Raw genomic sequence first — 16,407 nt, forward strand, 5'->3', positions numbered from 1 at the left:
TATTATTATTATTATTATTATTATTATATATTTTTTGAGAGTCTCACTCTGTCACCCAGGCTGGAGTCCAGTGGTGCGATCTCAGCTCACTGCAACCTCTGCCTCCTGGGTTCAAGTGATTCTCCTGCCTCAGTCTCCAAGTAGCTGGGATTATAGGCACCTGCCACCAAGCCCAGCTAATCTTGTAGTTTTAGTAGAGAAAGGGTGTCACCATCTTGGCCAGGCTGGTCTTGAACTCCTGACCTTATGATCCACCCACCTCAGCCTCCCAAAGTTCTGGGATTACAAATGTGAGCCACTGAGCCCGCCCAAAATTATTAAACTCTTTACATATACAATGCTTTTAACTGATTAAATGTTTCAGTATGGGCCATTATTTTACTGGATTACAGGAATTCATTAACATTTTTTGTTGGACTATAAATTCTACAACAGCAAAAGCCACATCTCTCCATTTCACCAAGATATTCTGAGAGCTTAGCACAGTGTCTAACATATAGTATATATATGATGAATAAAATAATATTGGACAGCATTCATTTTCTTAGATACTATAGAATATACTGATACAGCAAAATTATGCTCTCTATCCACAAGTCCTTTACAGTCTAGTTTACAATGTGGTAGGCATGAAACACACAAGAGCTTCATACTGGCTGACTCTCTTTCAACATCAATCACCATGTCCACCACAGTGAGAGTTCGCAGAACAGAGGTGGTAGTGGAGCAGGCACTGTAGTCCCTGGAAATAAAGCAGCTAATTGATGTAACTATAGTAGAGAAGAAACATGTCTTTGGCCTTAAATAATTTATAATCTAGGTTTAAATATAATTGTTTTCAGGTTTATTGGAGTAATTTCAAAGCTGCCAAGTATTTTAACATTTGTTCTGTGCATAGCTCACTAAATCCACTCAGTAACTGGGTGATATTTTTGTGTGTGTCAGTTGCATAGGAGTCTAAATTCTAAGAAGCCATAACCATCAAGTTGATATGGTTCCAAGAAAAATAAAACCATCTAACAATAATTTTTAAAAAGCTTAGAAGGGCATATAATTTGCTTTGTGATATACCTCACATTGCTGTTTAGCCAATCTACCTATCCTCTGAGTCTTATGGATATTACTGTAAACACATGCCCCGTCTAATTGACAAAAAGAAGAAAACTAGTATTTATTAAATGCTTACTATGGACATAGCCACTATAATAGTTTTTACTGTTCATTATTTATATTTAATAACCACCACAAAACTTTGGGGTTTTTGTTGTAGTTTTAAGACAGGGTCTCACTCCATTGCCTAGGCTGGAATGCAGGGATGCAATCATGGCTCACTGGAGCCTCAACCTCCTGGGCTCAAGTGATCTTCCCACCTCAGCCTCCTGAACAGCTAGGACTACAGGCATGCACCACCACACCCGGCTAATTTTTAAAAAAATTTTTAGAGAATTTTTTTTTTCCCTATGTTACCCAGGCTGGTGGCACTGATTTATTTTTAAATTCACTTTTTATCAAAATAATCATTTAAAAAATTCATAGTTTTACAAGTGAAATGTATTGGCCATATTCCAATTTATCTCAGTCCCATTCCTTGGAGGCAATAATACTGTTTTAGCTGCCCCCTCTCAATTTAATTCTATATTTCTACATGATTTGATTATATTCCTGTTTCTGGATTTTTTTTTTTTTTTTTTTCAATTTCGGGTATTACCGTGTCTTTTTTTTTTTTTTTTGAGACAGAGTTTTGCTCTTGTTGCCCAGTCTGGAGTACAATGGGGCAATCTCAGCTCACCGCAAACTCCGCCTCCTGGGTTCAAGCAATTCTCCTGCCTCAGCCTCCCAAGCAGCTGGGATTACAGGCATGTGCCACCAAGCTCAGCTAATTTTGTAATTTTAACAGAGATGGGGTTTCTCCATGCTGGTCAGGCTGGTCTCAAACCCCGAACCTCAGGTGATCTGCCCACCTCAGCCTCCTGAAGTGCTGGGATTATAGGCGTTGAGCCACTGCACCCAGCCTTACCTTGCCTTTCTCTTTAGTTTTCTTACCTTATTGTTCCCAACTCTTTCCTCATGCTCCCAATATAGTTATATCACAACTTTGGAAAAAATCAGTATTACTAATATTATGACTATGAGTAGTTCACAATTATTTCTATCACTCCTATGCTAGTCCTTTGTCTTCCCTTTCATTTTCTCTCCCATTTTCTTCTTCCTTGTGAATTTATTCTTTTAAAAAAAAAGAAAATTTTACTTTTGCTTTAATGGAATTTCAGGAAGGAGTGGTGATAAATGCTACCATGTTTTACTTGACATCTGAATACATGTATTTATACTTTCTTGTATTTATAAATGGTAAAATTATGGCTCAGGAAGTCTAAATAATTTGTCTAAGATCGCAAATCTATCAAATGACAGAGGTAGTATTTGACTCCAGGCCTGCCTGACTCCAAAGCTCATGGTCTTTTTCTATTATGACAAACAACAACTTGAAATAATTTAAACTCAATCATTCTTGTAACTGCATATCTTTTTGTACCAGTTCCATGCCTCACATTTTAAGGAGGAAAATCCTAACAACCTTATTCTACAAGTACCAAAACTTCTCACCCATGGAGACATGAACTACTATGAATATCATTTAAATAAACCTCATATCAACTATCTCAAATTAAGCAAGGGAGGAGTGACGGTAAAATTCAATTAACTAGCAAAAGCTAGGAGTTAAAAATCAGAAAGACAAAGAAAAAAAGAGTAATCATTAATTCATTTTCCAAATATTTCTGGCTCTCAGCCTTCTAGGCACATGGTAGGCTATACTTTTTTTGTTTGTTTGTTTTTTGGAGACGGAGTCTCACTCTGCCGCCCAGGCTGGAGTGCAGTGGTACAATCTTGGCTCACTGCAACCTCCGCCTCCTGGGTTCAAGCAATTCTTGTCTCAGCCTCTGGAGTAGCTGAGACTACAGGCGCACTCCACCATGTCCAGGTCATTTTTGTATTTTTAGTAGAGACGGGGTTTCACCATAGTGGTCAGGCTGGTCTCGAACTCCTGACCTCAAGTGATCCAACCACCTCAGTCTCCCAAAGTGCTGGATTACAGGTGTGAGCCAGCATGCCCAGCCTAGGCTACACTTTTTAAACCACCCCCACAACTCCCATTCCCTTTAGTTGGATGGGGCCCTGTAACTACTTCTGGTCAACACATTATGAGAAGTGACAGGGAGAGGCAGGGCATTTACTAACCAATATGAAATCCTTCAGACCTCTTTTCCTTCTGCCACAGTGGCTAGCAATCTTCCAGGTGATGGCTGCTCTCAGTCTGGTCCCCTAACAGCTAATATGATGTACTGGATACACATAGTATGTTTTCTTTTTCTTTTTTGAGAGAGAATTTTGCTCTGTCGCCCAGGCTGGAGTGCTGTGGCGCCATCTCAGCTCACTGCAACCTCCACCTCCCAGGTTCAAGCAATTCTCCTGTCTCAGCATCCTGAGTAGCTGGGACTAACAGGCACCCGCCACCATGCCCAGCTAACTTTTTTGTATTTTTAGTAGAGACGAGGTTTCACCATGTTGGTCAGGGTAATCTCAAATTCCTGACCTCAGGTGATCCACTCGCCTCGGCCTCCCAAGGTGCTGGGATTACAGGTGTGAGCCACAGCGCCTGGCCACATAGCATGTTTTCAAAGCGACTGAGATCTTGCATTGTTTATTAACACAGCATAATGTGGCTTATCCAAACTGCTACGAGTAGAAACCAGAGAAGTGGGGTGCTGCCTTAAAAAGCCTCAAATATATGACAAAGGCTTAGGAGCTGGGTGGAAGGAAGCAAGTTATTGGAGGCTAAAAGATTAGAAACTTATATTATGCAGTGATGAAATGATCAGTGAAACTATCAGTTAGCTATTGCAGAAGGTGGATAATACACCAGAAAAGCTAGTAGCTCTAGTGAGAAAATGGACTATTACAAGTGTGTTGGTAATACTGTTAGTTGTATTTAACAAATTATTACATGAAAATGATGAATTCAGAAAATAATAATCAGTTTATAATCAAGAATAAAAGAAATCCAGAAAATCAGGGATGTGCAGGGTAAGAAGAGGCAAGTGCTTAATGTAAGACTTAAGTCTTTGAACTACAAAGGCTGAGTAGAATTCAGTCTTGAGGCAAGGATCAAATCAAAGATTTGGCTTTCACAATCACTGATGAAGATGCTATCAATAAAATAGCTTTTCCAAAGAGACTAAAGATGAGTTTTGCTACAAAGCATATTTCTCAAATGTGAATTAGTTCAAATGCTATTAGTAAACAGAGAAATGATAACAGAAAAACTCAGAAGTAATATTGGTTTACACAAGATTTTCCCAAGTTAAATGTCTGAAGTGATCAGGAGCAAGCTTTCTCAAAATTACAGAGAAAGCAAGCCTTATTTAGCAATACATGAACACCTCAAGAAAAAAGCTAAACACTCTTATTTCTGTACCTTCCTTTCATGCAAGCAATGGTTCATTCAGTGGCTTCATGCACCAAAACCCTTTCCACTTTATTCCTGATGAATTGAGAGGACAGTCACATCTCAGAGATATTGCCAATTCGGCTCCAAACCACAGCAACAAAACAAATACCTCAATAAAGCAAGTCACACAAATTTTTTAGTTTCCTTGTGCATATAAGTTATGTTTATATTATACTGTAGTCTATTAAGTGTACAATAGCATATCTTAAAAAACAAGGTACATGCTTTAATTTAAAAATACTTTATTGTTAGAAAATGTTAACAATCATCTGATCCTTCAGTGAATCAATCATTTTGTCAATGGAGGGTCTTGCTTCAATGTTGATGGCTGCTGCATGATTAGGGTGGTGTTTGCTGAAGGATGGGGTGGCAATTTCTTAAAATAAGACAACGATGAAATTTGCTGCATTGACTTATTCTTCCTTTCATAAAGGATTTCTCTGCAGGATATGATGCCATTTGATAACATTTTACCCACAGTAGAACTTGTTTCAAAATTGGAGTCAATCCTCTCAAACCTAGCCACTTCTTTATCAGTGTTTGAAACATTCTAAATCCTTTGTCATTCCAATAATGTTCACAATATATTTACTAGGAGTAGATTTCCATCTCAAGAAGAAGATTCCATCTGTTCAAGTTTTATCAAAAGATGGCAGCAATTCAGTCACACTTCAGGCTCCACTTCTAATTCTAGTTCTCTTGCTATTTCCACCACATCTGCAGTGACTTCCTCCAATGAAGTGCTGAACCCCTCAAAGTCATCCATAAGGCTTAGAATCAACTCCTCTAAACTTTGGTTTATGTTGATATTTTGACCTCTTCCCATGAATCACAAATGTTCTTAATGGCATCTAGAGTGGTGAATCATTTCCAGGAGCTTTTCAATTTATTTTGCCCAGACCTATCAGAAGATTCACTATCTATGGCAGCTATAACCTTAAAAATCAATTTCTTAAATAATAAGACTAGGAAGTAAAAATTACTCATTGATCCATGGGCTACAGAATGAATGTTAAATTAGCAGGCATGAAAAAAACATTCATCTCCTTGTACATGCATCTCCATCAGAGCTCTTGGGTAACTAGGTGCACTGTCAATGAGCAGTAATATTTTGAAAGGAATCTTTTTTTCTGAGAAGTAGGTCTCAACAGTGGGCTTAAAATATTCAGTAAACCATGCTGTAAACAGATATGCTGTCACAGGCTTTGTCATTTCTAGCACACAGCATCACTGTTAAGGGCCTCTGGATTTTTGGAATAGTAAGTGAACACTGGTTCACCTTCAAGTCACCAGCTACATTAGCCCCTAACAAGAGAGTCAGCCTATCGTTTGAAGCTTTGAAGCCAGGCATTCACTTCTATCTATGACAATCCTAGAAGGCATCCTCTTTCAATATAAGGCTGTTTTGTCTACACCAGAAAATGATCTTAGCTAGATCTGGGTAACTTGCTGCTTCACCTTGCACTTTTATGTTATGGAGATAGCTTTTTTCCTTAAACCTCATGAACTAATTTCTCTGCTGGCTTCCAACTTTTCTTCTGTAGCTTCCTCACCTCTCTCAGCCTTCAAAGAATTGTACAGAGTTAGAACCTTGTTCTGATTAGGTTTTGGCCTAAAGGAATGTTGTGTTTGGTTTGATCTTCTGCCCAGATCACTAAAACCTTCTCCATCTCAGCAATAAGGCTGTTTCACTTATTTTATTTTTGAGACAGTCTCATCTGTCACCCAGGCTGGAGTACAGTGATGTGATCTCAGTTCACTGCAACCTCCACCTCCTGGGTTCAAGCAATTCTGTTGCCTCAGCCTCCCAAGTAGCTGGGATTCAGGCACGCACCATGACATTTGGCTAATTTTTTAATTTTCGTAGAGATGGTGTTTCACTATGTTTGCTAGGCTGGTCTCAAACTCCTGACCTCAGGTGATCCACCCACCTTGGTCTATCAAAGTGCTGGGATTATGGGCAAGCCACTGCACTTGGCCAGTTGTTTCACTTTCCTGTCGTTTGTGTGTTCACTGGGGTAGCACTTTTTTTTTTTTTTTAAGATGGAGTTTCGCTCTTGTCACCCAGGCTGGAGTGCAGTGGTATGACCTCAGCTCACTGCAACCTCTACCTCCCGAATTTAAGTATTTCTCCTGCCTCAGCCTCCCAAGTAGCTGAGCAGCATGCGCCACCATGCCTGGCTAATTTTTGTACTTTTAAGAGAGACTAGGTTTCACCATGTTGGCCAGGCTGGTCTCGAACTCCTGACCTCAGGTGGTCTGCCCACCTCAGTCTCCCAAAGTGCAGGGATTACAGGTGTGAGCCACTGTGCCCGGCCCTTTGGGACAGAACTTTTAAATTTCCTTCAAAAGCTTTTCCTTTGCATTCACAACGTGATCATTTGGAACAAGAGGCCTACCTTTTGGTCTGTCTTGGCTTTTTTTTTTTTTTTTCATGTTCCTCACAGACAAGAATGTCTTGGCTTTTGATATGCCTTCCTCATGAAGCTTAATCATTTCTAGCTTTTGATTTAAAATGAGAGAGTGGTGACTCTTCCTTTCACTTGAACACTGAGAGGCCACTATAGAGTTATTAATTTGCCTAACTTCAATATTGTTGTGTCTCAGGGAATAGAAAGGCTTGAGAAAAGGGAGAGAGATGGCCTAACAGCTGGATTGTGAAACAGTCAGAACACATATAACATTTATCAATTAGGTTAACCATCTTATATGAGTATGGTTCATAGCACCCCATAACAATTATAACAGTAACATCAAAGATTACTTATCACAGACTCGCCATTAACAGATATCAAAGAAAATGTTTGAAATATTGTGAGAATTACCAAAATGTGACACAGAGACACAAAGTGAGTACGTTGGGAAAATGATGCTGACAGACTTGTTCCATGCATGGTTACACCAAATCTTCAATTTGTTAGCAAAGTGCAATAAAACAAGGTAAACCTTCAGCCTGGGCAACATGGTAAGATCTCATCTCTACAAAAAAACTACCCAGGCATGGTGCTGCATGCCCGTGGTCCTAGCTACTTAGGAGGTTGAGGCACGAGAATTGCTTGAACCCAGGAGGCGGAGGGTGTAGTGAGCCAAGATTGTGCCACTGCACTCCAGCCTGGGTGACAGTGTGAGAACCTGTCTCAAAAGAAAACAAAAAAAATTATTTTGATGAAACTGGTCTGTATTGGAAGCAAATGTCCTGAGGGCCCAAAATTTCAGAGGAGGAAACAACCACCCAAGGAATTAAGTCTGTAAACACCGAAATATATGCCAGTGGAGATTTAATATGCTACTGTTTTTATTACGGTTAATTTTATTTTAATTTTTTTATTTTTGGGGGTTCTTCTGTGAAGATCAGAAAATCTGCTAGACAAATTATAAAAGAGTTGTAACATTTATTTTTGTTGTTGTTAGTGCAAGGACTACAGTGTTTCACAGATTTAGAGTGGTTTGCCTCAACTCTATTTTTCCCATAAGTCCTATTTAGTGCACAATTTTGCAGAATGTGAGGCTTTTCAGAAAAGCATATATGGCATTACAGCAGCAACATCTGTACTCAAAATGAAGTCAAGGAAGAAGTATGGGACCAGTAAAGCAGAGCTATGTAGCAAACATAAGAAGTATGGGCCAGGTGCAGTGGCTCATGCCTGCAATCTCAGTACTGTGGGAGGCCGAGGTGGGAGAATTGCTTGAGCCCAGGAGACCAGCCTGGGCAACATAGCAAGACCCTATCTCTTAAAAAAAAAAAAAAAGAAATATGGTAAGAAAAGAACTGTGGATGTGGCTAGCACTCGGAGCTGACAGGGGACAAGCAAAAAGCCAACTCAGTTTTCAAAGTTATACTGCCAAAAGAACAACCAGCTTGGGCTAAGAGATTGTCACTGTTCAAGATCAAAGTGATCTTTGGGTCCTCAAGTGTCAATGACAGGAAATGGGTTAGGAAAGGTATTCATCCTCCTAAGGGAGTATATCCCCCATTGTACATTTTGGATATGACCAAGGAAGGTAACAGAAACAAAAAAGAGGCCAGGCAAGGTGGCTCATGCCTATAATCCCTACACTTTGGGAGGCTGAGGCGGGCAGATCACCTGAGGTCAGGAGTTTGAGACTAGTATGACCAAAATGGAGAAACCCCATCTCTACTAAAAATACAAAAATTAGCCGGGCGTGGTGGCAGGCACCTGTAATCGCAATACTTGGAGAGGCAGGCAAACTGCTTGAACCTGGGAGGCGGAGGTTGCAGTAAGCCATCATACCACTGCACTCCAGCCTGAGCAACAGAGTGAGACTCCATCTCAAAAAAAAAAAAAAAAAGAAGAAAAAAAGAAAAAGGTGGTCCATGAAGACAGACCTAGGGACCAAAGAAAAAACAGACACGTTAACTACTCCTCAGGGGCAAAATCAAGGCCTGTTCAAGAACATTCCCTACCCCTGGAGAGGGCCTTCTCAATGACAGCACAGAGGGATTTCAGAATTTGTTGCAGCTCATCCACTGCTCTATGTCTCCTATTCATAACCCTTTCAAACAGGAGTATTTATTTTTATTATCTTTTCGCTACTCACTATTGTATACTGTATTGGGGGCAGCAGATCACTTGTAAATTTCTTTCATTGGTCTCTGGATCAAGAAGAGCAATGTCTGGACCCAACATAGAGACTGCTATGCGTAACCTCCTCTTGAACAGACGGCCAAGCATCACATTCTTGCATCACTCAGATCCTAGACTTTGAGCCTGATGCCATGATTTGATATTGCCAATCCTTAAATTTTACCAATCTATATGTTAGAAATCTCCCAGTCTGAAAAGTGGGAGCCAAGAAACCGTACTGCAAAACTGAAAAGCTTGGTAAATTCTACTCTGATTTACAAAATGCATGATAATGGTTATAATAATTTGCATTTATATGATGCACTACAGTTTACATAAAGCATATATATATATTTTTTCTCCTGAGACATGAGTCTAGCTTTGTTGCCCAGGATGGAATACAGTGGCACGATCTCAGCTCACTGCAACCTCCGCCTCCTGGGTTCAAGCGATTCTTCTGCCTCAGCCTCCTGAGTAGCTGGGATTACAGGCGCCTGGCATGATGCCTATATAGTTTTTGTATTTTCAGTAGAGATGAGGTTTCACTGTGTTGGCCAGGTTGGTCTAGAACTCCTGACCTCGGGATCCACCCATCTTGGCCTCCCAAAGTGCTGGGATTGCAAGCGTGAGCCACTGTGCTCGGCCTACATAAAGCATATTTATCATATATTTGTTAAAAATTTATGAAGTGCCTACTGTGTGTTAGGTATTGTACTCAAAATTAAGTCAAGGAAGTTGGAACCAACAAAGTACTCAAAAGTCTACTTGGGGAGAGAGACATGAAAATATAGCATAGCAGACCAGCCACAGTGGCTCATGCCTGTAATCTCAGCACTTTGGGAGGCCAAGGCAGGAGAATTGCTTGAAGCAAGGGAATTCAGGACTAACCTGACGCCTGGCGTGGTGGCTCATGCCTGTAATCCCAGTACTTTGGGAGGTCGAGGCGGGCGGATCACCTGAAGTCAGGAGTTTGAGGCCAACACAGTTTCACATGGTGAAACCCCATCTCCACTAAAAATACAAAAATTAGCCGGCTGTGGTTGTGGGCACCTGTAATCCCAAATAACTTGAGAGGCTGAGGCAGGAGAATCACTTAAACCCGGGAGGCGGAAGTAGCAGTGAGCCGAGATCGCACCACTGTACTCCAGCTTGGGCAACAAGAGTGAAACTCCATTTCCAAACAAACAAACAAAGACTAATCTGAGCAACATAACGAGACCCTGTGTCTATTTGTTTTGTTTTGTTTGGAGACGAAGCCTCACTCTGGTTCCCCAGGCTGGAGTGCACGCCCACCGATATTTTTTTAAATAAAATTATTACTTTTGTTTTTTTAGTAGAGATGGGGTTTCACCATGTTGTCCAGGCTGGTCTCAAACTCCTGGCCTCAAGTAATCTGTCTGCCTCGGCATCCCAAAGTGTTGGAATTACAGGCATGAGCCATCACACCCATAATTTTTTTAAAAGTAAAAACACAGCATAGCAGTTAAGAGCATAAACTCTGAAACCAGACTGCCTGCATTAGAAATCTGGCTCTAAAACCTAGTAGGTGGATTGTGACCTTGGGTGAATTATTTAACTTCTTTATGTCTCATTTTCTGGATGTGTACAAAGGTGGTAGTAGTGGTATCTATATCTACGTCATGGATTACTGGTATAAATGCTTATGAAAATACTTAGCAATAGTAAACATTATTATAAGTGTTTGTTAAATAAATATACTCACCTATATACATAACATACAGTGGCAAGTGTGTGGAGGGAGGTGGTGAACATGCCAAGGGAAGTTTCAGAGATGAGATAAAGCTGGCGCTGGTCTTGAAGGACAAGCAGAAGTCAGATGGAGAAGGGAGAAGGTAAGAATGTAGCATACGGGCCGGGCGCGGTGGCTCACGCCTGTAATCCCAGCACTTTGGGAGGCCGAGGCGGGTGGATCACGAGGTCAAGAGATCAAGACCATCCTGGTCAACATGGTGAAATCCCGTCTCTACTAAAAATACAAAAAATTAGCTGGGTGTGGTGGCGTACGCCTGTAGTCCCAGCTACTCAGGAGGCTGAGGCAGGAGAATTGCCTGAACCCAGGAGGCGGAGGTTGCGGTGAGCCGAGATCGCGCCATTGCACTCCAGCCTGGGTAACAAGAGTGAAACTCCGTCTCAGAAAAAAAAAAAAAAAAAAAAAAAAAAGAATGTAGCATACAAGAAACACCACAGGAAAATGACAGGAATTAAACCATGTGGGGTTTTTTTGCCTATTTATGCATGATTACCATACAATGACTTGGAATGCTGATACGATTTGGACGTTTTGGCCTCTGCAAACTTCATGCTGAAATGTAATCCCTAATGTTGGAGGTGAGGCCTGGTGGGAGGTGTTTGGGTCATGGGGACAGATCCCTCATGAATGGCTTGGTGCCCTCCTCAAGAGAATGAGTTATTTCTTGCTCTGAGTTTACATGAGATCTGATTAACAGTGTGGCACTTCCCCCTTCTTTATCTCTTGCTTGCTCTTTCACCATGTGATATACCTGCTTCCCCTTCACATTCTGCCATGACTGTACGCTTCCTGAGGCCCTTAACAGAAGCTGAGCAGATGTTGGTGCAAGGCTTATACAGCCTGCAGAACCAGGAGCTCAAATAAACCTCTTTTCTTTACAAATACCCAGCCTCAGGTATTCCTCTATAGCAATGCAAACAGACTAACACAAATGCTGCTCCTATTTTACAGCTGAGGCTCAACTTTCCCATTGTCATTTCTAATAAGTGACAGAACAAGTGTTTGAATTCTGCTTTTCTAACTCCTAGTCCAAGTTTACCACACTGTCTCCTACTGAGTTAATGGTAAACTGTCTCAAAAGATGCACTTAGGTTTTGAACAACAAAATACCTTTATGATACAAAGTAAATAACAAAATTCCAGACTTGTGTTTGAGGGTGTAAATTTTATCCTTAGCTGGTGGAACTCATACCTTCTTTCAGAATGTCCAGAATGTTAGGTTAATTCATATGGATACATTTCAAATTTCAATTTGATCCTCTTGTAGTCTGGGTTTCACAGTAACCACTTTTAACAAACTAAAGACTCAAGATTTAAAGTATGTTTTTAGTTCATCTTCCTGCAACCAAATGGTAAGCTTTCAAGTGGTTAAAACCTAAATAAATTTGTGGACTTTGAACTTGGTATGTAAAACAGAAGTTATAGAAACAAAATTTACAGTGAAAAGCGTTCTGTTATCACAGTATCGATGCATATTTGTAAATATCCTTCATTTCCAAAGGTGCTCACAATATTGACCTGCAATACACTCAAAAAGCTACCAACATCAATTTGTAACAGCCATCTTCACAACAAACAAAAACCTCAAATGTCATATATCACTGGACCTTATTTTGGATAAGCACTGCAAACTATTTTCAGGTGCCTATATTTTATGTGGTTGAAAAACAGAACTAGGCCGGGCGCGGTGGCTCAAGCCTGTAATCCCAGCACTTTGGGAGGCCGAGGCGGGTGGATCACGAGGTCAGGAGATCGAGACCATCCTGGTCAACATGGTGAAACCCCGTCTCTACTAATACAAAAAATTAGCTGGGCATGGTGGCGCGTGCCTGTAATCCCAGCTACTCAGGAGGCTGAGGCAGGAGAATTGCCTGAACCCAGGAGGCGGAGGTTGCGGTGAGCCGAGATCGCGCCATTGCACTCCAGCCTGGGTATCAAGAGCGAAACTCCGTCTCAAAAAAAAAAAGAAAAACAGAACTAATTTTAATGCAGTCTCATCTAATAAAAATTTAATATGTGAAATCTAATCCATTCTCCGTAAGAAGTGAAATTTAGAAATGCTTGTCACCTTCAGTTGTAGACAAAGCTTTTATAAAAATAAAATATCACTGTAGTTTTTTACACACTTTTAAATGAGACTGCCATTGTGTTCCCTCAACAACATGCAAGTGCAACTAGAAGAGGACAAAGGAGATACACTCTTGCTAGGTGCTACCTAATTACCTTCAAGCATCAGCAGTTTCTACATTTCCATATAAAACAATACAAACTAATGTGTGTTAGTCATCATGCAAGTCAGCTGAAGCAATCTTAACTTTCACTAATAACCACCACACCCAGGTTCAAAGAAGAAATCAAATACTAATTAAGCTGCACTGCAGGACCTACATGATCACAATGTATATTCAGAATATTTTCCCATTATTCAATTCTATTAACAAATGTAATCTACAGATAGGAGAATATAATTTAAACAAAGAAGCAATTTTTAAAAGGAAGATAAGTTTTGTGTATACTGTTGCCATCTTTTCTGTCAAAATCTGACAAGTACTGGCTCAAATAAAATTCAGTGCCCTTAAAACCAACCAGAAGAACAGATCTACAAGATATATAATCCTGGAAGATCTCAGTCTAGCCTTGATCAAAGGTTGCTTTATGAAATGCAATTATTTTTACTTTTGCAAAAACATGGGCTAGCCGAGAAAGAAATACAATTATTGTTTTTGAGATGGAGTCCTGCTCTGCTGCCCAGGCTGGAGTGCTGGGATTACAGGTGCTCACTACCACATCTGGCTAATTTTTTGTATTTTCAGTAAAGACAGGGTTTTGCCATGTTGGTTAGGCTGGTCTTGAACTCCTGACCTCAAGCGATCCACCTGCCTTTGCCTCCCAAAGTGCTGGGATACAGGCGTGAGCCACGGCTGAGGCAGGAGAATGGCCTGAACCCAGGAGACTGAGGTTGCATTGAACTGAGATCGCGCCATTGCACTCCAGCCTGAGGACTCTGTCTCAACAAACAAGTAAATAAATAACATTTGAAAAAATCTTAACTGAACTAGTCTTAAACCAACAGGTAGGAATAATCTAAAATAAAAATATTTGAAACCAGATAGGAAGTTTTCACCCAAACCATAATGTATGTGAAACACGGCCATCAGGAAAAGACAAATTGCTAACGTACCTTCTACCTTTTCCTTCCCATAAGCCTATATGTTCCCTCACCAATTCTTTTGAAAATTACAATCTTCTCCCTCCCAAAAGGAACACACATAATTTTATATACAATTCAAGGGATCTGCCTATCTCCAGAAATCCATCCATGGATTCTCTAGTGGTCCCAAAATCCCAGTCTCAGAACTCTTGTCACAAAGCAGATTTTTCCTTTCCCTGTGATATATATTAAAAAATTTTTTTAAAGACAAGGATCTTGCTATGTTGCCCAGGCTGGTCTAAAACTCCTGGCCTCAAGTGATCCTCCCGCCTTGGACTCCCAAAGTGCTGAGATTACAGGTTGAGCCGCTGCACCCAGCCTGTAGCATATATTTACTTAGACAAAGTTCATAAATTAAATTTTTTTCTACCACCTTTCCTTTTTCTCCCTACCCTTTTTTCTCCCAATTTCTCCAGCATATGTAAGGGTCAGAAATGAATTAACAAGACTCATGCCTGTAGTCTTAGCACTTTGGGAGGCTAAGGCAGAAGGATCATTTGAACCCAGAAGGTTGAAGCTACAGTGAGCTATAACTGCACCACTGCACTCCGGCCTGGGTAACAGAGCAAGAAGACCCTGCCTGGAAAAAAAATAATAAAACAAAATAATTTAAAAAATCAAAATGGAATGGATATGAAGACATTTCCTAAAGAAGACATACAAATGGCCACTGCATAAAGAAAAAGATGTTCAACATTATTAGTCATTAGTGAAATATAAATCAAAATCTCAATGAGATACCACTTCACACCTACTAAAATGGCTATAAAAAAAAACTGGAACGCAGCAAGTGTTGGTGAGGATGTGAAGATATTGGAAGCCTCATGTTACTGGTAGGAATATAAAATGGTACATTGCAGAACAGTTTGGCAGTTCCTTAAATAGTTAAACATAGAGTTAACATATGACAGCAATTCCAGTTTTATGCATAAATTCAAGAGAACTGAAAATATATGTTCACATAAAAACTTGTATACAAATGTTCACAGAAGCATTTTTTATAATAGCCAGAAGGCAAAAACAATCCAAATATACATCAACTGATGAGTGGATAAACAAAACATACAACCATAGAAAGAAATATTATCTGCTATAAAAAGAACGAAGAGGTCAGGTGCAGTGGCTCAAGCCTGTAATCCCAGCAGTTTGGGAGGATGAGGTGGGATGATCGCTTGAGCCCAGGAGTTTTACAACCAGTCTGGTCAACACAGCAAGACCTCCTCTCTATAAAAATTTTTTTAAAAATTATCTGGGTGTAGCAGTGCACATTTGTAGTCCCAGCCACTCGGGAGGCTAAGGTGGGAAGACTGCTTGAGCCTAGGAGGCTGAGGCTGCAGTGAGCCATGATCGTGCCACTGCATTCCAGTCTGGGCAACAGAGCGAGGCCCTGTCTCAAAAAAAAAAAAAAAAAAAAAAGGAATGGCCGGACATGGTGACTTATGCCTGCAATCCCAGAACTTTGGGAGGCCAAGGTGGGTGAATTGCTAGAGTTCAGGAGTATTAACCAGGCTGGGCAACATAGTGAAACCCCATCTCTACCAAAATTACAAAAAATTAGCTGGTAGTGGTGGCATGCACCTGTGGTTCCCGCTACTTGAGAGGCTGAGGCAGGAGAATCGCTTGAATTCAGGAGGCAGAGGTTGCAGTGAGCTGAGATTTCGCCACTTCACTCCAGCCTGGGTGACAGAGCAATACTCCATCTCAAAAGAAAAAAGGAATATAGTACTGATATATGGTACAAGATGGATAAATCCCGAAAGCATTATGCTAAGTGAAAGAAGCCAGACATAACAGATTACATAGCTGTATGACTCTATTTATATGAAACAGCCAGAATAAGCAAATAGAGACAGAAAGTAAATTGTCATTAACAGGAGCTGGGAGTAGGGAGGAGTGGGGAGTGACTGCTGCTGGGTTCCGGGTGTTTTGGTTTTTTTTTTTTTTGAGATGAAGCCTCGCTCTGTTGCCCAGGCTGGAGTGCAATGGTGCGGTCTCGGCTCACTGCAACCTCTGCCTCCCGGGTTAAAGTGATTCTCCTGCCTCAGGCTCCCGAGTAGCTGGGATTACAGGTGCCCTCCACCACGCCAGGCTAATTTTTGTATTTTTAGTAGAGACAGCGTTTCACCATGTTGGCCAGGTTAGTCTCGACCTCCCAAAGTGCTGGGATTACAGGTGTGAGCCACCTCGCCCGGCTCCAGGTTTCTTTTGGGGGCAATGAAAATGTTCTGGAATTAGATATAGGTGATGATGGTTGCACAATCTTGTGAATATACTAAAAACTGCAGACTTGTATACTTAAAAATGGTTAACTTTATAGTAAATGAATTATATT

The 16,407-nt window shown here is 40.7% G+C and overlaps 1 non-coding gene across 1 annotated transcript; it reads right to left on the reverse strand.

The window, feature by feature from the left end:
* Positions 1–7,839: 7,839 nt before the first annotated feature.
* Positions 7,840–7,901, reverse strand: LOC135271031 (U7 small nuclear RNA). Its single transcript, XR_010339177.1, has one exon. It is a non-coding gene; the product is annotated as a U7 small nuclear RNA (small nuclear RNA).
* Between the last annotated feature and the right edge of the window lie 8,506 nt (positions 7,902–16,407).

This window comes from Aotus nancymaae, unplaced genomic scaffold (assembly GCF_030222135.1).
Source record: "Aotus nancymaae isolate 86718 unplaced genomic scaffold, 86718_ANA_hifiasm-v0.15.2.pri h1tg000072l, whole genome shotgun sequence".
Classification (NCBI taxonomy): domain Eukaryota; kingdom Metazoa; phylum Chordata; class Mammalia; order Primates; family Aotidae; genus Aotus; species Aotus nancymaae.